This window comes from Nothobranchius furzeri, chromosome 1 (assembly GCF_043380555.1).
Source record: "Nothobranchius furzeri strain GRZ-AD chromosome 1, NfurGRZ-RIMD1, whole genome shotgun sequence".
Lineage (NCBI taxonomy): Eukaryota > Metazoa > Chordata > Actinopteri > Cyprinodontiformes > Nothobranchiidae > Nothobranchius > Nothobranchius furzeri.
Window position 1 is genome coordinate 21,441,770 of NC_091741.1, and position 13,362 is coordinate 21,455,131.

The window sequence follows — 13,362 nt, forward strand, 5'->3', positions numbered from 1 at the left end:
GAAGGTAGAATCTATTGAGTTGTAAGTGATCTGAACGTTTCATGATGATCGCACATTCCTATAGGGGGTCAAACCATGTCCCAAAGGTCACCGAGCCTGGTGTCTAAAGAAGCAGTCCAATTACACCTTTGAGGGCTCATAACTTGGTTTCTGAATGTCCTAGAGAGATCAGGTTTGTTTTAGTGTACTCCAATCAACAGCCCCTACAACCTCAAAAAGGAATGGAGTCATTAGAACTTATGGTTTTTAAATGGCACCCAGAATTATGTTGCACGAAGCACAATTTCACATCATTCTGGGTCCATTTGTGTGAAAACAAAGTCCAATCAGGCTGAAACGTTACAAGAAGGTAGAATCTATTGAGTTGTAAGTGATCTGAACGTTTCATGATGATCGCAAATTCCTATAGGGGGTCAAACCATGTCCCAAAGGTCACCGGGCCTGGTGTCAGTTTAAAGAAGTAGTCCAGTTACACCTTTGTGGGCTTATAACTTGGCTTCTGAATATCCTAGAGAGGTCAGGTTTGTATTAGAGTACTCCACTCAACAGCCCCCATTACCACAAAAAGGAATTGAGTCATTAGCACTTATGGTTTTTAAATGGCACCCAGAATTATGTTGCACGAAGCACAATTTCACATCATTCTGGGTTCATTTGTGTGAAAACAAGGTACAATCAGGCTGAAACGTTACAGGAAGGTAGAATCTATTGAGTTGTAAGTGATCTGAATGTTTCAAGATGATCGCACATTCCTATAGGGGGTCAAACCATGTCCCAAAGGTCACCGGGCCTGGTGTCACTTTAAAGAAGTAGTCCAGTTACACCTTTGTGGGCTTATAAGTTGGCTTCTGAATGTCCTAGATAGATCAGGTTTGTTTTAATGTACTCCAACCAACAGCCCCTACAACCACAAAAAGGAATGGAGTCATTAGCACTTATGGTTTGTAAATGGCACCCAGAATTATGTTGCACGAAGCACAATTTCACATCATTCTGGGTTCATTTGTGTGAAAACAAGGTCCAATCAGGCTGAAACGTTACAGGAAGGTAGAATCTATTGAGTTGTAAGTGACCTGAACGTTTCATGATGATAGCACTTTCCTAAGGGGTTCAAACCATGTCCCAAAGGTCACCGGATCTGGTGTCAATCTAAAGAAGTAGTCCAGTTACACATTTGTGGGCTTATAAGTTGGCTTCTGAATGTCCTAGAGAGATCAGGTTTGTTTTAGTGTACTCCAATCAACAGCCCCTACAACCACAAAAAGGAATGGAGTCATTAGCACTTAAGGTTTGTAAATGGCACCCAGATTTATGCTGCACTAAGCACAATTTCACATCATTCTGGGTTCATTTGTGTGAAAACAAGGTCCAATCAGGCTGAAACGTTACAGGAAGGTAGAATCTATTGAGTTGTAAGTGATCTGAACGTTTCATGATGATAGCACTTCCTAAGGGGGTCAAACCATGTCCCAAAGGTCACCGGATCTGGTGTCAATTTAAAGAAGTAGTCCAGTTACACATTTGTGGGCTTATAACTTGGCTTCTGAATGTCCTAGAGAGGTTAGGTTTGTTTTAGTGCTCTCCAATCAACAGCCCCTACAACCACAAAAAGGAATGGAGTCATTAGCACTTATGGTTTGTAAATGGCACCCAGAATTATGTTGCACGAAGCACAATTTCACATCATTCTGGGTTCATTTGTGTGAAAACAAGGTCCAATCAGGCTGAAACGTTACAGGAAGGTAGAATCTATTGAGTTGTAAGTGATCTGAACGTTTCATGATGATAGGACTTTCCTAAGGGGGTCAAATCATGTCCCAAAGGTCACCAGATCTGGTGTCAATTTAAAGAAGTAGTCCAGTTACACATTTGTGGGCTTATAACTTGGCTTCTGAATGTCCTAGAGAGATCAGGTTTGTTTTAGTGTACTCCAATCAACATCCCCTACAACCTCAAAAAGGAATGGAGTCAGTGGCACTTATGGTTTGTAAATGGCACCCAGAATTATGTTGCACGAAGCACGATTTCACATCATTCTGGGTCCATTTGTGTGAAAACAAGGTCCAATCAGGCTGAAACGTTACAGGAAGGTAGAATCTATTGAGTTGTAAGTGATCTGAACGTTTCATGATGATAGCACTTTCCTAAGGGGGTCAAACCATGTCCCAAAGCTCACCGGATCTGGTGTCAATTTAAAGTAGTCCAGTTACACATTTGTGGACTTATAACTTGGCTTCTGAATGTCCTAGAGAGATCAGGTTTGTTTTAATGTACTCAGACCAACAGCCCCTACAACCACAAAAAGGAATGGAGTCATTAGCACTTATGGTTTGTAAATGGCACCCAGAATTATGTTGCACGAAGCACAATTTCACATCATTCTGGGTCCATTTGTGTGAAAACAAGGTCCAATCAGGCTGAAACGTTACAAGAAGGTAGAATCTATTGAGTTGTAAGTGATCTGAACGTTTCATGATGATCGAATATTCCTATATGGGGTCAAACCATGTCCCAAAGGTCACCGGGCCTGGTGTCACTTTAAGGAAGTAGTCCAGTTACACCTTTGAGGGCTTATAACTTGGCTTCTGAATGTCCTAGAGAGATCAGGTTTGTTTTAGTGTACTCCAATCAACAGCCCCTACAACCTCAAAAAGGAATGGAGTCATTAGCACTTATGGTTTTTAAATGGCACCCAGAATTATGTTGCCCAAAGCACAATTTCACATCATTCTGGGTTCATTTGTGTGAAAACAAGGTCCAATCAGGCTGAAATGTTACAGGAAGGTAGAATCTATTGAGTTGTAAGTGATCTGAACGTTTCATGATGATAACACTTTCCTAAGGGGGTCAAACCATGTCCCAAAGGTCACCGGATCTGGTGTCAATTTAAAGAAGTAGTCCAGTTACACATTTGTGGGCTTATAACTTGGCTTCTGAATGTCCTAGAGAGATCAGGTTTGTTTTAGTGTACTCCAATCAACCACAAAAAGGAATGGAGTCATTAGCACTTAAGGTTTGTAAATGGCACCCAGAATTATGTTGCACGAAGCACAATTTCATATCATTCTGGGTCCATTTGTGCGAAAACGAGGTCCAATCAGGCTGAAACGCTACAAGAAGGTAGAATCTATTGAGTTGTAAGTGATCTGAACGTTTCAAGATGATCGAACATTTCTATAGGGGGTAAAACAGTGTCCCAAAGGTCACCGGGCCTGGTGTCACTTTAAAGAAATAATCCAGTTACACCTTTGTGGGCTTATATCTTGGCTTATGAATGTCCTAGAGAGGTTAGGTTTGTTTTAGTGTTCTCTAATCAACAGCCCCTACAACCACAAAAAGGAATGGAGTCATTAGCACTTATGGTTTGTAAATGGCACCCAGAATTATGTTGCACAAAGCACAATTTCACATCATTCTGGGTTCATTTGTGTGAAAACAAGGTCCAATCAGGCTGAAACGTTACAGGAAGGTAGAATCTATTGAGCTGTAAGTGATCTGAACGTTTCATGATGATAGCACATTCCTATAGGGGGTCAAACCATGTCCCAAAGGTCACCGGGCCTGGTGTCACTTTAAAGAAGTAGTCCAGTTACACCTTTGAGGGCTTATAACTTGGCTTCTGAATGTCCTAGAGAGATCAGGTTTGTTTTAGGGTACTCCAATCAACAGCCCGTACAACCTCAAAAAGGAATGGAGACATTAGCACTTATGGTTTTTAAATAGCACCCAGAATTATGTTGCATGAAGCACAATTTCACATCATTCTGGGTTCATTTGTGTGAAAACAAGGTCCAATCAGGCTGAAATGTTACAGGAAGGTAGAATCTATTGAGTTGTAAGTGATCTGAACGTTTCATGATGATAGCACTTTCCTAAGGGGGTCAAACCATGTCCCAAAGGTCACCGGATCTGGTGTCAATTTAAAGAAGTAGTCCAGTTACACCTTTGAGGGCTTATAACTTGGCTTCTGAATGTCCTAGAGAGATCAGGTTTGTTTTACTATACTCCAATCAACAGCCCCTACAACCACAAAAAGGAATGGAATCATTAGCACTTATGGTTTTTAAATGGCACCCAGAATTATGTTACACGAATCACAATTTCACATCATCCTGGGTTCATTTGTGTGAAAACAAGGTCCAATCAGGCTGAAACGTTACAGGAAGGTAGAACCTATTGAGTTGTAAGTGATCTAAAAGTTTCATGATGATAGCACTTTCCTAAGGGGGTCAAACCATGTCCCAAAGGTCACCGGATCTGGTGTCAATTTGAAGAAGTAGTCCAGTTACACATTTGTGGGCTTATAACTTGGCTTCTGAATGTCCTAGAGAGGTTAGGTTTGTTTTAGTATACTCCAATCAACAGCCCCTACAACCACAAAAAGGAATGGAGTCATTAGCACTTATGGTTTGTAAATGGCACCCAGAATTATGATGCACGAAGCACAATTTCACAACATTCTGGGTCCATTTGTTTGAAAACAAGGTCCAATCAGGCTGAAACGTTACAGGAAGGTAGAATCTATTGAGTTGTAAGTGATCTGAACGATTCATGATGATAGCACTTTCCTAAGGGGGTCAAACCATGTCCCAAAGCTCACCGGATCTGGTGTCAATTTAAAGAAGTAGTCCAGTTACACATTTGTGGGCTTATAACTTGGCTTCTGAATGTCCTAGAGAGATCAGGTTTGTTTTATTGTACTCCAACCAACAGCCCCTACAACCACAAAAAGGAATGGAGTCATTAGCACTTATGGTTTGTAAATGGCACCCAGAATTATGTTGCACGAAGCACAATTTCACATCATTCTGGGTCCATTTGTGTGAAAACAAGGTCCAATCAGGCTGAAACGTTACAAGAAGGTAGAATCTATTGAGTTGTAAGTGATCTGAACGTTTCATGATGATCGCACATTTCTATAGGGGGTAAAACAATGTCCCAAAGGTCACCGGGCCTGGTGTCACTTTAAAGAAATAGTCCAGTTACACCTTTGTGGGCTTATATCTTGGCTTATGAATGTCCTAGAGAGGTTAGGTTTGTTTTAGTGTTCTCTAATCAACAGCCCCTACAACCACAAAAAGGAATGGAGTCATTAGCACTTATGGTTTGTAAATGGCACCCAGAATTATGTTGCACAAAGCACAATTTCACATCATTCTGGGTTCATTTGTGTGAAAACAAGGTCCAATCAGGCTGAAACGTTACAGGAAGGTAGAATCTATTTAGCTGTAAGTGATCTGAACGTTTCATGATGATAGCACATTCCTATAGGGGGTCAAACCATGTCCCAAAGGTCACCGGGCCTGGTGTCAATTTAAAGAAGTAGTCCAGTTACACCTTTGAGGGCTTATAACTTGGCTTCTGAATGTCCTAGAGAGATCAGGTTTGTTTTAGGGTACTCCAATCAACAGCCCGTACAACCTCAAAAAGGAATGGAGACATTAGCACTTATGGTTTTTAAATGGCACCCAGAATTATGTTGCACGAAGCACAATTTCACATCATTCTGGGTTCATTTGTGTGAAAAAAAGGTCCAATCAGGCTGAAATGTTACAGGAAGGTAGAATCTATTGAGTTGTAAGTGATCTGAACGTTTCATGATGATAGCACTTTCCTAAGGGGGTCAAACCATGTCCCAAAGGTTACCGGATCTGGTGTCAATTTAAAGAAGTAGTCCAGTTACACCTTTGAGGGCTTATAACTTGGCTTCTGAATGTCCTAGAGAGATCAGGTTTGTTTTACTATACTCCAATCAACAGCCCCTACAACCACAAAAAGGAATGAAGTCATTAGCACTTATGGTTTTTAAATGGCACCCAGAATTATGTTGCACGAAGCACAATTTCACATCATCCTGGGTTCATTTGTGTGAAAACAAGGTCCAATCAGGCTGAAACGTTACAGGAAGGTAGAACCTATTGAGTTGTAAGTGATCTGAAAGTTTCATGATGATAGCACTTTCCTAATGGGGTCAAACCATGTCCCAAAGGTCACCGGATCTGGTGTCAATTTGAAGAAGTAGTCCAGTTACACATTTGTGGGCTTATAACTTGGCTTCTGAATGTCCTAGAGAGGTTAGGTTTGTTTTAGTGTACTCCAATCAACAGCCCCTACAACCACAAAAAGGAATGGAGTCATTAGCACTTATGGTTTGTAAATGGCACCCAGAATTATGTTGCACGAAGCACAATTTCACAACATTCTGGGTCCATTTGTTTGAAAACAAGGTCCAATCAGGCTGAAACGTTACAGGAAGGTAGAATCTATTGAGTTGTAAGTGATCTGAACGATTCATGATGATAGCACTTTCCTAAGGGGGTCAAACCATGTCCCAAAGCTCACCGGATCTGGTGTCAATTTAAAGAAGTAGTCCAGTTACACATTTGTGGGCTTATAACTTGGCTTCTGAATGTCCTAGAGAGATCAGGTTTGTTTTATTGTACTCCAACCAACAGCCCCTACAACCACAAAAAGGAATGGAGTCATTAGCACTTATGGTTTGTAAATGGCACCCAGAATTATGTTGCACGAAGCACAATTTCACATCATTCTGGGTCCATTTGTGTGAAAACAAGGTCCAATCAGGCTGAAACGTTACAAGAAGGTAGAATCTATTGAGTTGTAAGTGATCTGAACGTTTCATGATGATCGCACATTTCTATAGGGGGTAAAACAATGTCCCAAAGGTCACCGGGCCTGGTGTCACTTTAAAGAAATAGTCCAGTTACACCTTTGTGGGCTTATATCTTGGCTTATGAATGTCCTAGAGAGGTTAGGTTTGTTTTAGTGTTCTCTAATCAACAGCCCCTACAACCACAAAAAGGAATGGAGTCATTAGCACTTATGGTTTGTAAATGGCACCCAGAATTATGTTGCACAAAGCACAATTTCACATCATTCTGGGTTCATTTGTGTGAAAACAAGGTCCAATCAGGCTGAAACGTTACAGGAAGGTAGAATCTATTTAGCTGTAAGTGATCTGAACGTTTCATGATGATAGCACATTCCTATAGGGGGTCAAACCATGTCCCAAAGGTCACCGGGCCTGGTGTCAATTTAAAGAAGTAGTCCAGTTACACCTTTGAGGGCTTATAACTTGGCTTCTGAATGTCCTAGAGAGATCAGGTTTGTTTTAGGGTACTCCAATCAACAGCCCGTACAACCTCAAAAAGGAATGGAGACATTAGCACTTATGGTTTTTAAATGGCACCCAGAATTATGTTGCACGAAGCACAATTTCACATCATTCTGGGTTCATTTGTGTGAAAACAAGGTCCAATCAGGCTGAAATGTTACAGGAAGGTAGAATCTATTGAGTTGTAAGTGATCTGAACGTTTCATGATGATAGCACTTTCCTAAGGGGGTCAAACCATGTCCCAAAGGTTACCGGATCTGGTGTCAATTTAAAGAAGTAGTCCAGTTACACCTTTGAGGGCTTATAACTTGGCTTCTGAATGTCCTAGAGAGATCAGGTTTGTTTTACTATACTCCAATCAACAGCCCCTACAACCACAAAAAGGAATGAAGTCATTAGCACTTATGGTTTTTAAATGGCACCCAGAATTATGTTGCACGAAGCACAATTTCACATCATCCTGGGTTCATTTGTGTGAAAACAAGGTCCAATCTGGCTGAAACGTTACAGGAAGGTAGAACCTATTGAGTTGTAAGTGATCTGAAAGTTTCATGATGATAGCACTTTCCTAATGGGGTCAAACCATGTCCCAAAGGTCACCGGATCTGGTGTCAATTTGAAGAAGTAGTCCAGTTACACATTTGTGGGCTTATAACTTGGCTTCTGAATGTCCTAGAGAGATCAGGTTTGTTTTAGTGTACTCCAATCAACAGCCCCTACAACCTCAAAAAGGAATGGAGTCATTAGCACTTATGGTTTTTAAATGGCACCCAGAATTATGTTGCACGAAGCACAATTTCACATCATTCTGGGTTCATTTGTGTGAAAACAAGGTCCAATCAGGCTGAAACGTTACAGGAAGGTAGAATCTATTGAGTTGTAAGTGATCTGAACGTTTCATGATGATAGCACTTTCCTAAGGGGGTCAAACCATGTCCCAAAGGTTACCGGATCTGGTGTCAATTTAAAGAATTAGTCCAGTTACACATTTGTGGGCTTATAACTTGGCTTCTGAATGTCCTAGAGAGGTTAGGTTTGTTTTAGTGTTCTCCAATCAACAGCCCCTACAACCACAAAAAGGAATGGAGTAATTAGCACTTATGGTTTGTAAATGGCACCCAGAATTATGTTGCACGAAGCACAATTTCACATCATTCTGGGTTCATTTGTGTGAAAACAAGGTCCAATCAGGCTGAAACGTTACAGGAAGGTAGAATCTACTGAGTTGTAAGTGATCTGAACGTTTCATGATGATAGGACTTTCCTAAGGGGGTCAAACCATGTCCCAAAGGTCAACGGATCTGGTGTCAATTTAAAGAAGTAGTCCAGTTACACCTTTGTGGGCTTATAACTTGGCTTCTGAATGTCCTAGAGAGATCAGGTTTGTTTTAGTGTACTCCAATCAACATCCCCTACAACCTCAAAAAGGAATGGAGTCATTAGCACTTATGGTTTTTAAATGGCACCCAGAATTATGCTGCACTAAGCACAATTTCACATCATTCTGGGTTCATTTGTGTGAAAACAAGGTCCAATCAGGCTGAAACGTTACAGAAAGGTAGAATCTATTGAGTTGTAAGTGATCTGAACGTTTCATGATGATAGCACTTTCCTAAGGGGGTCAAACCATGTCCCAAAGGTCACCGGATCTGGTGTCACTTTAAAGAAGTAGTCCAGTTACACATTTGTGGGCTTATAACTTGGCTTCTGAATGTCCTAGAGAGATCAGGTTTGTTTTAGTGTACTCCAATCAACAGCCCCTACAACCACAAAAAGGAATGGAGTCATTAGCACTTATGGTTTTTAAATGGCACCCAGAATTATGTTGCACGAAGCACAATTTCACATCATTCTGGGTTCATTTGTGTGAAAACGAGGTCCAATCAGGCTGAAACGCTACAAGAAGGTAGAATCTATTGAGTAAGTGATCTGAACGTTTCAAGATGATCGCACATTTCTATAGGGGGTAAAACCATGTCCCAAAGGTCACCGGGCCTGGTGTCACTTTAAAGAAGTAGTCCAGTTACACCTTTGTGGGCTTATAACTTGGCTTCTGAATGTCCTAGAGAGGTCAGGTTTGTTTTAGTGTACTCCAATCAACAGCCCCTACAACCACAAAAAGGAATGGAGTCATTAGCACTTATGGTTTGTAAATGGCACCCAGAATTATGTTGCACGAAGCACAATTTCACATCATTCTGGGTCCATTTGTGTGAAAACAAGGTCCAATCAGGCTGAAACGTTACAAGAAGGTAGAATCTATTGAGTTGTAAGTGATCTGAACGTTTCATGATGATCGCACATTCCTATAGTGGGTCAAACCATGTCCCAAAGGTCACCGGGCCTGGTGTCACTTTAAAGAAGTAGTCCAGTTACACCTTTGTGGGCTTATAACTTGGCTTCTGAATATCCTAGAGAGGTAAGGTTTGTTTTAGAGTACTCCAATTAGCAGCCCCCATTACCACTAAAAGGAATGGAGTCATTAGCATTTATGGTTTTTAAATGGCACCCAGAATTATGTTGCACAAAGCACAATTTCACATCATTCTGGGTTCATTTGTGTAAAAACAAGGTCCAATCAGGCTGAAACGTTACAGGAAGGTAGAATCTATTGAGTTGTAAGTGATCTGAACGTTTCAAGATGATCGCACTTTCCTATAGGGGGTCAAACCATGTCCCAAAGGTCACCGGGCCTGGTGTCACTTTAAAGAAGTAGTCCAGTTACACCTTTGAGGGCTTATAACTTGGCTTCTGAATGTCCTAGAGAGATCAGGTTTGTTTTACTATACTCCAATCAACAGCCCCTACAACCACAAAAAGGAATGGAATCATTAGCACTTATGGTTTTTAAATGGCACCCAGAATTATGTTACACGAATCACAATTTCACATCATCCTGGGTTCATTTGTGTGAAAACAAGGTCCAATCAGGCTGAAACGTTACAGGAAGGTAGAATCTATTGAGTTGTAAGTGATCTGAAAGTTTCATGATGATAGCACTTTCCTAAGGGGTTCAAACCATGTCCCAAAGGTCACCGGGCCTGGTGTCACTTTAAAGAAGTAGTCCAGTTACACCTTTGTGGGCTTATAACTTGGCTTCTGAATGTCCTAGAGAGGTCAGGTTTGTTTTAGTGTACTCCAATCAACAGCACCTACAACAACAAAAAGGAATGGAGTCATTAGCACTTATGGTTTGTAAATGGCACCCAGAATTATGTTGCACAAAGCACAATTTCACATCATTCTGGGTCCATTTGTGTGAAAACAAGGTCCAATCAGGCTGAAACGTTACAAGAAGGTAGAATCTATTGAGTTGTAAGTGATCTGAACGTTTCATGATGATCGCACATTCCTATAGGGGGTCAAACCATGTCCCAAAGGTCACCGGGCCTGGTGTCACTTTAAAGAAGTAGTCCAGTTACACCTTTGTGGGCTTATAACTTGGCTTCTGAATATCCTAGAGAGGTAAGGTTTGTTTTAGAGTACTCCAATTAGCAGCCCCCATTACCACTAAAAGGAATGGAGTCATTAGCATTTATGGTTTTTAAATGGCACCCAGAATTATGTTGCACAAAGCACAATTTCACATCATTCTGGGTTCATTTGTGTGAAAACAAGGTCCAATCAGGCTGAAACGTTACAGGAAGGTAGAATCTATTGAGTTGTAAGTGATCTGAACGTTTCAAGATGATCGCACTTTCCTATAGGGGGTCAAACCATGTCCCAAAGGTCACCGGGCCTGGTGTCACTTTAAAGAAGTAGTCCAGTTACACCTTTGTGGGCTTATAACTTGGCTTCTGAATGTCCTAGAGAGGTTAGGTTTGTTTTAGTGTTCTCCAATCAACCGCCCCTACATACACAAAAAGGAATGTAGTCATTAGCACTTATGGTTTGTAAATGGCACCCAGAATTATGTTGCACGAAGTACAATTTCACATCATTCTGGGTTCATTTGTGTGAAAACAAGGTCCAATCAGGCTGAAACGTTACAGGAAGGTAGAATCTATTGAGTTGTAAGTGCTCTGAAAGTTTCATGATGATAGCGCTTTCCTAAGGGGTTCAAACCATGTCCCAAAGGTCACCGGATCTGGTGTCAATCTAAAGAAGTAGTCCAGTTACACATTTGTGGGCTTATAAGTTGGCTTCTGAATGTCCTAGAGAGATCAGGTTTGTTTTAATGTACTCCAACCAACAGCCCCTACAACCACAAAAAGGAATGGAGTCATTAGCACTTATGGTTTGTAAATGGCACCCAGAATTATGTTGCACGAAGCACAATTTCACATCATTCTGGGTTCATTTGTGTGAAAACAAGGTCCAATCAGGCTGAAACGTTACAGGAAGGTAGAATCTATTGAGTTGTAAGTGATCTGAACGTTTCATGATGATAGCACTTTCCTAAGGGGTTCAAACCATGTCCCAAAGGTCACCGGATCTGGTGTCAATCTAAAGAAGTAGTCCAGTTACACATTTGTGGGCTTATAAGTTGGCTTCTGATTGTCCTAGAGAGATCAGGTTTGTTTTAGTGTACTCCAATCAACAGCCCCTACAACCACAAAAAGGAATGGAGTCATTAGCACTTAAGGTTTGTAAATGGCACCCAGAATTATGCTGCACTAAGCACAATATCACATCATTCTTGGTTCATTTGTGTGAAAACAAGGTCCAATCAGGCTGAAACGTTACAGGAAGGTAGAATCTATTGAGTTGTAAGTGATCTGAAAATTTCATGATGATAGCACTTTCCTAAGGGGGTCAAACCATGTCCCAAAGGTCACCGGATCTGGTGTCAATTTAAAGAAGTAGTCCAGTTACACATTTGTGGGCTTATAACTTGGCTTCTGAATGTCCTAGAGAAATCAGGTTTGTTTTAGTGTACTCCAATCAACATCCCCTACAACCTCAAAAAGGAATGGAGTCATTAGCACTTATGGTTTTTAAATGGCACCCAGAATTATGCTGCACTAAGCACAATTTCACATCATTCTGGGTTCATTTGTGTGAAAACAAGGTCCAATCAGGCTGAAACGTTACAGGAAGGTAGAATCTATTGAGTTGTAAGTGATCTGAACGTTTCATGATGATAGCACTTTCCTAAGGGGGTCAAACCATGTCCCAAAGCTCACCGGATCTGGTGTCAATTTAAAGTAGTCCAGTTACACCTTTGAGGGCTTATAACTTGGCTTCTGAATGTCCTAGAGAGATCAGGTTTGTTTTAGTGTACTCCAATCAACAGCCCCTACAACCTCAAAAAGGAATGGAGTCATTAGCACTTATGGTTTTTAAATGGCACCCAGAATTATGTTGCACAAAGCACAATTTCACATCATTCTGGGTTCATTTGTGTGAAAACAAGGTCCAATCAGGCTGAAACGTTACAAGAAGGTAGAATCTATTGAGTTGTAAGTGATCTGAACGTTTCATGATGATCGCACATTCCTATAGGGGGTCAAACCATGTCCCAAAGGTCACCGGGCCTGGTGTCACTTTAAGGAAGTAGTCCAGTTACACCTTTGAGGGCTTATAACTTGGCTTCTGAATGTCCTAGAGAGATCAGGTTTGTTTTAGTGTACTCCAATCAACAGCCCCTACAACCTCAAAAAGGAATGGAGTCATTAGCACTTATGGTTTTTAAATGGCACCCAGAATTATGTTGCACGAAGCACAATTTCACATCATTCTGGGTTCATTTGTGTGAAAACAAGGTCCAATCAGGCTGAAACGTTACAGGAAGGTAGAATCTATTGAGTTGTAAGTGATCTGAACGTTTCATGATGATCGCACATTCCTATCGGGGGTCAAACCATGTCCCAAAGGTCACCGGGCCTGGTGTCACTTTAAAGAAGTAGTCCATTTACACCTTTGTGGGCTTATAACTTGGCTTCTGAATGTCCTAGAGAGATCAGGTTTGTTTTAGTGTACTCCAATCAACAGCCCCTACAACCTCAAAAAGGAATGGAGTCATTAGCACTTATGGTTCTTAAATGGCACCCAGAATTATGTTGCACAAAGCACAATTTCACATCATTCTGGGTTCATTTGTGTGAAAACAAGGTCCAATCAGGCTGAAATGTTACAGGAAGGTAGAATCTATTGAGTTGTAAGTGATCTGAACGTTTCATGATGATAACACTTTCCTAAGGGGGTCAAACCATGTCCCAAAGGTCACCGGATCTGGTGTCACTTTAAAGAAGTAGTCCATTTACACATTTGTGGGCTTATAACT